This window comes from Cryptomeria japonica, chromosome 2 (genome assembly GCF_030272615.1).
Source record: "Cryptomeria japonica chromosome 2, Sugi_1.0, whole genome shotgun sequence".
NCBI lineage: Eukaryota > Viridiplantae > Streptophyta > Pinopsida > Cupressales > Cupressaceae > Cryptomeria > Cryptomeria japonica.
The window spans coordinates 387,857,440-387,869,621 of record NC_081406.1 but is presented as its reverse complement, the minus strand read 5'-3'; positions in this window follow the sequence as shown (position 1 = coordinate 387,869,621).

The window sequence follows — 12,182 nt, the reverse complement described above, 5'->3', positions numbered from 1 at the left end:
TTCCTCTCTCCTCTTCTCCCTTCCTCCATACCCCTTCTTCTCTCCCTCTCTCCCTCCCTCCCTCCCTCCCCCTCCTCTCTCCCTCCCCCCTAATCTCCCTCCTCTCCCTCTCTCTCTCTCTCTCTCTCTCTCTCTCTCTCTCTCCCTCTCTCCCTCCCTCCCTTTTCCTTCACATTTTCTCTATTACAAATAGCGCGTATGGGGTACTGAACCTTTCACTACCCTGCCATAACATTTTCAAGGCGTAGGAGTGCGTACACAGTACTTATTACTTGTAAGAGCATAATGTATACTAAGCCTATTAGTTCACTGCCCTGCCATAACATTTTTAAGGCTTAGGAGCGTGTATGCACTACTTATTAGTATAAAGTGGAAAAAAAATACTGTTGGGATTGCCAAGATTTTATGGACTAACAACGTGTATGGGGTACTTAGACATAGTTTTATTTGCCCAAGAGCCTCAACAACCTCAAAAGAACTTTTTGAGGTCATTGAAGACCCCACTACAATTGTGTCTGCACTTCTATCATTGTTTTATACATAGAAGTAAGTGAATTTTTTTTTTTTGCATGATTTCAAATGATTGAATTGTTGTTCTTATTAGTTTTCTCATTATTATTGTGATTGTTTAATAGTTTTGATTCAAAAAATAATGATAAGATGCATATTTGTGGTTATTTGTTTATTTATGAACTTTTGTTTACATATATATGTAATATGATTCTATTTAGGACAATCGATATCAACCATGGGAAAGAACAAGTGAGGAACGATGAAACAACAAGAGACTGAAAAGGAAAGACAAAAGCAGTGTATGAAAAAATTACATGACATAAGAACAATGGGAGAAGAAGGTATGTCATCCTCAATTCCCAATTTGATTTACCAAATGAACATAATGAACCTAATGCAATTGAAGAAGAGACATTTGATTTACCATATGAACCTAATGCAATTGAAGAAGATACCACATTGAATAATCAATTAAATGATGAACATACACCTTCTCTATTTGATGAACTGAATGCACATAATGCATCGATGTTAACACCTCCTAGAATCATTCGTAGGAAACCAAAAGTATATAATTGACATTGATGAGAATATATTGAATCCAATGCCCGACAAAATGAATGAACGAACTTGTAGGAGAATGGTTAAAAGAATATGGCAAAACTATTTTGAAAACTTAAATCAAACCGCAAGATGTCAATTAATTGTTCAAATGATTAAAAATTTGAATTTTAGAGACAATAAAAATTCTAGGCCTACAATCATCTAAAAGTAACAGTGAAAGAACTATTGTGAGAAATCTATTTGATGCATATCAAGATATTGGTTCAAAATCATGTACTAAAGATTCTAATGCTACTCGACGTGTCATTACATCAACCATAATGAGCAAGAAAATAAAAAAAGATCATTTGATAATCAAAACAAGTAAGTCATTAAACGTTAGTAGAACAACATTAAGTAAAGCATTAAAGAGGCGACAAAAAAAAGAGGAACCTAACAATAATTCTCTTTGGGAATTCTCAGGTAGACTACCATGCAAAGACAAGGTTGTTGTTGATGCACTAAGAACATTAATTGAATTTTTTTGGCATGACAACACAAGAGTTTCGCCCAACCAAAGAGATGTTGTTAGAAGGTGAATCGGGTCTACAAATTGTAAGCCACATTCCAAATACTATTTGGTTATGACTCAAACTAAATTTAATATGTTGCATTTATTATGAGATGCCTTGTTTGGAAGGTTTTTGTGCTATATGTGGTGGTTTGCAACATTTACCAAGATGTGTACATTTGGAGAGCACACATGAAATTGGTAGGAAACTAGTTTCTTTTGGAAAATACAAGATAATCACATATGGAGTTAAAGATGGAAAAGATTTGAAGAGATGTGAGCTAGTGAGAAATGATATATGTGTAGATGAATTTATGAAAATGTTTCAAGGGAAACTAGTTTATGAGTACATAATGCATACACATAAAACTCGATGGTTAGATGAGAAATTCAAGTTATGTAAGAACACATTTCCTCTTGAAATCATTGTCTCTATCATTGATTTTGCTGAGAATTATACACTATAACCTCAAAATGAAGTGCAATCTATGTATTATCATTCTACACAAGTTTCTATTTTTGTACACATAGCATTCATGCATGCAGATGATAGCACAGAGGAGGATAGAAAGGTTGTAAGAGAGTATCACTTCTACATAAGTGATGATCATACTCATTCATCGGAGTTTGTACAAGGATGATTTAAATTTTTCTATGGTAGTTTAAGGGAAAGGAACATACGATACAACTGACACTTAATATGGTCAGATAATTGCACCACACAATTCAAGAATGCAAGGATGTTTTATTGGTTGACAAGGATGCATATGACAATCGGTGTACAACTTTTTTGGAATTTCATTGAGGCTGGACATGGTAAGGGAGAGAATGATGGTGCAAGAGCATGTGTAAAAAGAGCCTTTGCTAGAGAAGAATTGAAGTACGAAGGTGGTGCAAAGTTGATAGATGCAAAAATAGTTGTGCGATGGTGTAAGTCTACAATGGGTCTAGGTAATCTAGGTACGTCAATGGTTCATAGATATTTTTGGTTGATCACTGAATCTAACATTGAAAACTATCTAGATTGTTGTACAGTTGCAGGATTGAGTGACATGTACTCATTTATGAGTTCAAATTCAAGTTCACTGGTAATTTATACGAGACAGATGGTATGTTTTTTCTCTTCATGCATGTACTATCTGTGGGAAGAATGTGAATCACAAGAGTGGGTTGACAAATGGTCATGTAGACCGTTGGTTCCCATTGATACATATCAAATTCCCAAAGCACTACAATTGAGCCAGATGTAGACATCAGTGGATTTTGACCATGTACCCAACCTAGTGGATTCAAGTGATTTTTTGAGTTAATATTTTTGCAAGTATTCTTTTTGGTTCATTTTGTTGTACATCATACTTTATTTTTGGTATTAATTAACACTTTATTAGATGCAGGTCATGTGTATGTATTTGTTGTAGAAGACAACAATGAAGAAGGAATGGATTACTATTTGTATCGTTGTGTTGAGCCAAAAAGAAAATTGACAACTACAATCATTGACAGAGAGGGTATTGAGTACCCAATAGGGTTTGTTGTCATGATAGGAACATGGCTTAGGAGATACCCTATCAATAATTTGATGTTTGGTTGTTCAAGGACTTTGAAACACACAAACATATTCTTCATTTCTCTAACCTTGTTGTTGCAACAAATATTTATTTGATGAAGTATCGTGGTAGACCTCATAACAAGATTTTATGGAAAGTTCGTGAATCTGACCACGAGGCAATACTTGACACAATATGGGTTAGAGTTGATCTTGAAGGCTCACTTGATTGATTCTACGGTTCAGAGTAGAAAGATTTTGAGAATTTTGTATATATCATCGATGAATTGTTCTATATTTGGTTTTTGTATATATAAATGTCCATGAGCTGATTTTTATATGTTTAGGGGCATAATTTTGTATATTTAAATGGCAATGATCTGATTTGTACATATGTAGATGCCAAATTTTGTATATTAAAATGGCAATGAGCTGAATCACACATATTGTAATGCCAAATTTTGTATGAAATCCCATGAGATGTTTTGTAAGACATTTTTTGTATATTCAAATAGGCAAGAGTTGATTTGACCATATTTAGAGGCAAATTTTTGAATAATGTGACAATGTTTTGTGACTATTTTTTGTGTCTATATTTTGTGACTACATTTTGAGTTTATGTGATGTGATAAGGTCAATCATGAGCATTCTTGATTCTTGTATAATCATGGAGAATTATTTGAGTTATTATTGGGTCATAGGGGTCATAGATTTAGTAGAGATTGCATCGGTAGTGTATGACTCTCGACGTTCTGATGCTTAAGGATGCACGGGAGGACCATTCCTAGCATAAAATTTCCCATCCAAACATGCTCGTGATGTCTATTTGTGCACACGATGAACCAAATCAAATCTAGCCAATCCTGCAACTTTGCATTCCATGCAACTGACGGTTTTTGCAACAGGCGAAAAAAAGCTACCAATTGAAAATTGCTTTGAGTCATCAAAAAACGAGATAGGAAATTGTAGAGGAGCCTCACACAACTCCACATGTTCAAATAGATTGGTCATATGTGTCTTATATTGGAAGAAACAATCCGCCAAAGTTTGACAATATTTTGGACTCAGGGCACTTGAGAGATTGTGTCGGTAGGGTATGACTCTCGACGTTCTGGCACTTTGGGATGCACGAGAGGAGCATGCATATAATAAAAATTCCCACCTGGACGTGCTCGTGACGTTGGTTTGTGCACATGATGAACCAAATCAATTCTACCCAATCCTGCAACTTTGCATTGCATGCAACTGACAGTTTTTGCAACAGGCGAAAAAATGCTACCAATTGAAAATGGCTTTGAGTCGTAAAAAATTGAGATAGGACATTGTAGAGGAGCCTCACATGACCCCACAAGTTCAAACTAATCGATCATATGTATCCTAGATTGGAAGAAATAGTCCATCAAAGTTTGAAAATTTTTTAGACTCAGGGCACTTGAGAGATCGCGTTGGTAGGGTATGACTCTCGATGTTCCGACGCTTTGGGATGCATGAGAGGAGCATGCCTAGCATAAACCTTCCCACCCAAACATGCTCATGACATTTTTTTGAGCACACGACAAACCAAATCAATTATACCCAATCCTGCAACTTTGCATTGCATGCAATTGACGACTTTTGCAGCATGCGAAAAAATGCTACCAATTGAAAATGGCTCCGAGTCGTCAAAAACTGAGATAGGCAATTGTAGAGGAGCCTCATGCAACCCCACGAGTTCAAAAAGATTGATCATATATGTCCTGTACTGGAAGAAACATTTCATCAAAGTTTGATAATTTTTTGGACTCAGAGCACTTGAGAGATCGCGCTGGTAGGGTATGACTCTCGACGTTCCGATGCTTTGGGATGCATGAGAGGAGAATGCTAAGCGTAAACCTTCCCACCTGGATGCGCTGGTGACGTTGGTTTGTGCACACGATGAACCAAATAAATTCTAGCCAATCCTACAACTTTGCATTGTATGCAACTGACAGTTTTTTCAGCAGGCAAAAAAATGCTACCAATTGAAAATGGCTTTGAGTCATCAAAAACTGAGATAGGCCATTGTAGAGGAGCCTCATGCGACCCCATGGGTTCAAACGGATCAATCATATGTATTCTGGATTGGAAGAAATAGTCTGTCAAAGTTTGACAATTTTTTGGACTCAGGGCACTTGAGAGATTGTGCTGGTAGGGTATGACTCTCGACGTTTCGGTGCTTTGGGATGCATGAGAAGAGAATGCCTAGCGTAAAACTTCCCACCCAGATGCTCTCATAATGTTGGTTTGTGCACACGACAACAAAAATTTGACCAATGTGAGCGTGAGGGTACTCTTGCACCAAACACATATTGTTGTTTATTTTCATATTGTTGATTACACAGGCAAATATTCATTTAAATTTATAGAAAGGCAGCCACCAAATACAATGAATACACAATAATGAACTGAATGCAAGGAGTTTTGTAGAGTTAATTCAACATTTTAGAAATTTTATCAAATCATATTCCACGATTGCAATGTTTTATATCATAATTTTTTGTTGTTTATATTCATATTGTTGATTACAGAGGCAAATGATCAATTAACTTTATAAAAGGACAACCAAAAAATACAACGAACACAAAATAATGAACTCAGTACACATTTATTGGATCGAATATCAACATTTATATATATCAAAAAAAAGCATGTCTGCCAAGTCAATACAAGTATTACAAAAATGTGGCATATGCCATGTCCAAATCGATATACAATAAAAATGTAGAATATATCTACATGTATTGGTCATTCTATGACCAAAAATAACTCTATATGATCCTAAACTTGTGGTGGATCATCAAAATCAAGCCTCTTCGATGCAGTGCACGGCTCTGTAGATGACTGCAAAACCACAATTCAAAAGCCAAGTTAGAATTATTTTGTAGAAAATTGTTCACAATTAACAACATAAATATGCAATTAACTATAATTCCTTTGAAATTGAAATGTAGATTACCTCATCAGCTGATCTAGGAGCTAATGTCTTCGCTCTCCTCTCCTTGTCACTCTTACGAGTTTTCTTGAAGACATATTTAAAAGGATCCACAATATGGTCGCACCGCAAAGGGGTCTATTGTAGATTAAATGTACAATTAATACAATGTACTACATAAATATATCAAAAACACTTAAAAGCTATACTATAGAGAACAATGATGTACCCATGCCTGAGATGCTTCTCCAATGGAGGGAGGATGGTTCACCATCAATGGAGAAACTATCGCTATTACCTATACAAAAAATGATCAAATATTAAATACAATTAATATAATGATAAGTATTGTAGGTTAAAAAAAATTAATGTAATTTATCAAACAAAAGTGTATCAGATCCTAAGATGCTTCTCCAATGCACAAAGGAGGGCCCACCAATGATGAAACAACTATGGATATTTCCTATATGAAAAATTTATAAGATTATAATATATCACTAGTTCACATGTACGCGTGCATATAATCATGAAATCAAGAAAATAAAGTAGAGATACATACCTCCTCCCTCTATTGATCCACAGGCAAATCAGGTGCATTCAACAAATCCACATAGCTCAATGACCGCTGTACATGTAAAATAGACAAAAAAAACTAATCAATATACAAACCTTTTAGTGAACAGATTTGTCTTTCAAAAATGAATATGCAAATTAACTCCCAATGCCCAGAATCAAGGACAAAAAACATTAATAGTTGGATCGATTATCATGGGATTGATAATCTTCCTCTGAATTTTCTAGGGTACAGCTCCCCGGTCAGATGTTCAATAAATTAATTGGTTCTAACCACACATTTTCTTTTAACCGGAAAGAAAGAAAGGCTGCCTGCTTCATCTTAGATAAGCATATGCAAAGATATGTATCTACATAGATTCAAAACCCACAGATTTTCCTTCTCCCAAAAATAGTATGATCTTTATATATATATTCTCCTGCAACAAAGGCATGATAATACATCTATAAATCCTTTTCCATTTCAGATTTAAAAGTCTGATCCTTCCTTCTTCAAAATAGAAACTTCATGAAACAGAACTTCCAAAAAACCAGAAAACTAAGTCCACTATTCTAACCCCTTCTCTATCTCTTTCTTTGCATATTTATCCTTCTTTTCCTCTCAGTGAGACACTTTCAGTTCCAAAAACTGAATCTTGGCATATCATATGCTGACAGCTGGATATAAATAACTGTCTTCATTCTTTCAACACTTTCTTGGCTTCAATGTAATATTTAATCATAATGTTTTAATATGAAAACATTAAAACTTAAAATACATAAGCTTTATGAATTAATTTTGGGCTTTATTGTTACAAATATAAGTTGTGCCTTTTTAATGTTTGAAAACAAGAAACTTGGTTGTTGTTGGTCATTTTGGACAGACCCACACTCAGTCATCCATATCTTTTGAAGGAAACACAATTCAATTAATCGCTCTAGTGAAAACGTGCACAACTTGTCTGTGCACGACATATCAAAAAATGGGAAACATCCAATGGTGGAATAAAATGATATGTCCCCCGCAACATGACGGTTTTTCTATCACAAAAATCAGAAAATGTTCTTTGTTCTAGACTTGTATTCTATTAAGTGTATCTTACAGACCAGATTGAGTTTCCATAATTCCTTTGATGAGAACTTGTAAAAATCGCTTTCATAAAACATATCCGAAATCCAACTTGATCCAACAATTTAAGTGAGAGATATACCCCCTGCACAGAGACTGATTTTGCTACCTTAGAAAATTTGTATTTACAGGCTGCATTGAAATTTATAAACATTCTTCGTGCTAACTCTTTCACAATCCTCTAAAAAAAAACCAATTGCTACCTGAGTAAATGGTGAATCAATATCCCTCTTCCAAACTTTTGTTGGTTGACCAAATTTGTCCACTGATTGCTTTGCCTCTCTATTTTGGTTGTGCGTTGAACCTTTGAACTTCATTGAACATGTTGAACATTCCTGAACTATTTGAACTTTTGGAACCTGCTGAACTACTTTGAACCATTATGAACCTGCTTGAACTAAATGAACCTACTTGAATTGAATGAACCCGATTGAACTGAATGAACCTGATTGAACTGAATGAACCTGATTGAATTGAATGAACTCGATTGAACTGAATGAACCTGATTCAAGATGGTTCAATGTGTTCACGGAGTTCAACCAATTACTAAAACTCGACATTTTTTTATTTAAATACAATTTACAAACGGACTAAGGGCTCAAACCGAGGCATTGCAAGAAAGACAAGGACTCCAAATGAAATTTTAAAGGGGAATTTACTCTTATTATGAAGGAAGAATGATGCGGTAACAAAACCCCAACTAATAATTGATTTCAACATTTTCAAACAATTGTACAATTAAAAATGTGTTCAATTACCTTCTTCCCATGTTTTGGCGTCTTCGAGGAATTCTTTTTCTTAGGACAAGGCCTAGACGTGGACGGGGTACCCTAAAAAAACAAAATTAACATGAGATATTAGTATAGATGATATTTTAAACATAATTTAAAAAATCTAAAATGAAATGACTTGCATATTCCATCAAAACAATACATAAAAAGGGTTGTACAAAATATGATACCGTATAGCCTTGTAGGCCAAAATCGATCACTAAGAGCGTGATGTCATCAATTTGGGACATTTGGTCACCTGTCAACACCTACAAACCAAAAATTGGACCAAGCATTAAAGATAGTTAGTATATCTTGTAATATTTTTGAATTCAAAGTGTACTATTCTATTTTAACATGTTACAAAATTTATACCTCAGGCATCGAAGTTGCAGATGTAGTAACTGGGGGAGGAGTATGGGATACCACTGCTACATCCTAAAATGCATATTATTTGTCTCAATTTAAATCGATGTATAAATGAAAATTCATTTATGTAATTACAAATTTAAAGTGACTGATAAATAGAATTCTATGAATTTAAATCAACACACCTGTGTCTGTCGCTGATGGGCAAACACCATGTCCATCAACTCATCTGTCAGCATGAAATCCTCAGCCATGCGGGCCTGACATCTACTCCCGTAAATCGTGCATAGATGAGATGTGGATCCATCTGCACCAGCCACATCATCTATCCCTGAGCATATCCCCGAGAAACTGACACACATATGTTGAATGGGCTCTTTGTCGCCACTTGGAGAAACTAATGGCTCATTATCCAGTACAATAGGGTGTGCTAATGATGTCCCATGCTAGATGATGGCACCAGTCAATATTGTGTCCGCCTAAAGATTTTGTAGCTTGATCGACTCTTTTAGCTCTACTGGGACAACCTGATGCACCTTGGTTTTGGGTGCTAGGGGGCAATGACTCTCCAGGGCTACTCGCCTATGGGCTCCAGGTCTATCTTGGGCAGAGCCGCCACCTCTACCATGGAACTCTCTCATGTCAAAATAGTTTGGTTGCACATTGAGCACAAAATCACAATATACTTTTCTCAAAAAATAAAATGGCACCTCACAATTATTACTAGGTGGATCATCAAAGACCATCCACCACCTCTGTTAAAAAAGATTCTTCATCTGCACATTGGTACACCAATGTATGGGAAACCTCTTTGCATTAAAAGGTAATGACTGACCAGTTTTAGGATCAACAAAATGGGCACATATTTGTTGTTTACTAATATTTATGTTTTTGACTCCCTCATATGATAACCCATCAGCATAGTATTGATGACACCTATCCCTAAAGTTTCCCCATTTTGTAATTTGTGTGGAAACAGTTATGGCACCACTAGCTAATGTTTCTAGGCTAGTGGTGAGGGATTTATGATGCTCAAGTTTGGATGTTTTCAATTTATCAATCAGTCTATTGATTTTAGATGTATTTTCCCCCAATTGATTAATTAATTTCTCCCATGTTTCAGGTGTACGGTCAAAAGCATGAACTGGGGGTGTATCTTGTGGGTTTTCAGGAGGTGTATTTTGTTGTTCTTGTTGTAGATTATTAGAATCTGGTTTTAGAAATAAAAAATGAAAACACCTAATCAAAATTAATGAAATTAAATTCAAAACGTAAAACAAATTGAACAAACAGGAAAGAAAGACAAAAATTAACAAAAACTAACCTTGATCCATAGTGTCTAGAGGAGTAAAGAGGCACCCTGCTCGCAGTTTGGGGAAGAAAATGGGGAAAAAACGTGATTGTCATGGGAAAATAAGACCAAATTTTTTTTTAAAAACTTTTTTTGATAGGTACCGTGTACGCGGTCCTTTAGGGCTAATTAGCGCATACACGCTCATTTTCCTATAAGTAGCACGTATGCACTCATTTTCCTAAAGGTAGTGTACGCACTCCTTTTCCTAAACGAAGTGCGTACACGCTACCTTTTCTAGGCTCGAGAACAACGGACCTGAGCATGTACGTGGTGATTTTAAAATTTATAACCACGTACGTGCTACTTGTTTTTCCATGTTTTTTTGGGTGGTGTCTATCGTGCCTGTAAATTATATACCTACAGTTGCTACACAAAACACTCAATAGATCATTACAAGCATGGTTAGCAAATTTAAAACAAATAAAGATAAAACCATGGCTAATCGCTCTATTGCCTCCTAATAAATGCAAGTGTAGATTTGCTCTCAGATCTGGATAAGCAAATTCCAGTGACTTGACTACATCTAGATGGAGGATTTGGAATGATAATGATGCATTTAAGCTAGAGAAGAGAATAATAAAGCTACATGATTCAACAATTATGCTAGAAAATAAGCTAGATCTAAGATGCAATTGCCTATAATAACAATGCTCAAATGATATGCTAAAATCAACATGCCTATAATAACTGCTTGAAATGCAAATGAGATGGGATGATTATTGCTCCAAAATGGGGTCTATTTATAGGATTTCCAAGGCCAGGGGTGAGGTGGCAAGAATCAATGATCAAGATTGAGTCTGAAGATATCAATGGTGAAATTGGAGGAGGTTGGAAAAGAGGCTGGATGAAAGGGAACATTTTCCATCTCTATGGTGAAAAGTGTCAAGAGGCTTCTAGAGAGGTTGGATGAAAGGGAACATTTGTCATCTCTATGGTGACAAGTGTTAAGAAGCTTTGCTCATGAGAGAAAAAGTCTCTAAGGAAAGGGGACATGTGGCCCAAGAATGCCATGTGTCTCAAGGGGAGAGTATCCACACCATAGGAGGTTAGGATGTGCAAGCTAAGGTAGGTTTAATTAAAACCAGGGTTAGATGGAAGCGGTTAGGTTTAGAAGGGGTTAGGTTAGGTGGTTAGAAGTTAGGAGGCATGTGGGTAAATTGAATTTAAAAACTCAAATAAGACTAATTAATTCTCAAAAACTCATAAATTGATTTGTTTTAATTAATTAGAAGATTAGAAGAATTAATTGAAGATGGGGGGAGAATTAATTAATCAAAGGGAATTATGAAAATGAACCTATTAAATAAATCCTTAGATTTATTGATAGGTAGATGAAAGTGGGAATTTAATTAAATTGCTTAATGAATTCAATTAAATTATGAAGGGGGATTAATTGAATAATTGCTTATTTAATTAATTATCTTCAGACCATTTTCAGGTGTATACATTTTGCCCCTCTTTGAAGCGAGGTGTGATGATGCATTGATTCAAAGAATAATCTCATTTTGATGATGATATTGGTTCGATAGGATGCCCCAGCTATTGATTGATAGATTGCGATATGATGATGCCCCCTCGGGAGATCAATTGAGATAATTGATCTTTGGAGTTTTTCGAATTTTTGCAAAATTGATATCCCGATTATAAATGATTTGATTTCTGCAACCATGGTTGATGAAAATGCGAGTTCTACAATCACGGTGATGTGGTTCTTGATTATTGATAAATCTTGATTGATTTGATTGATAAGATCAATATTCAGTCTGGTTTCAGGAATGACACCTCCTGTATAAGACAAAGATGATCAAAGTGTCTGGTTTCAGAAATGATATATCCTGTATAAGACATGATCATAACGTCTTGTTTTAGGAAAGCTACATCCTGT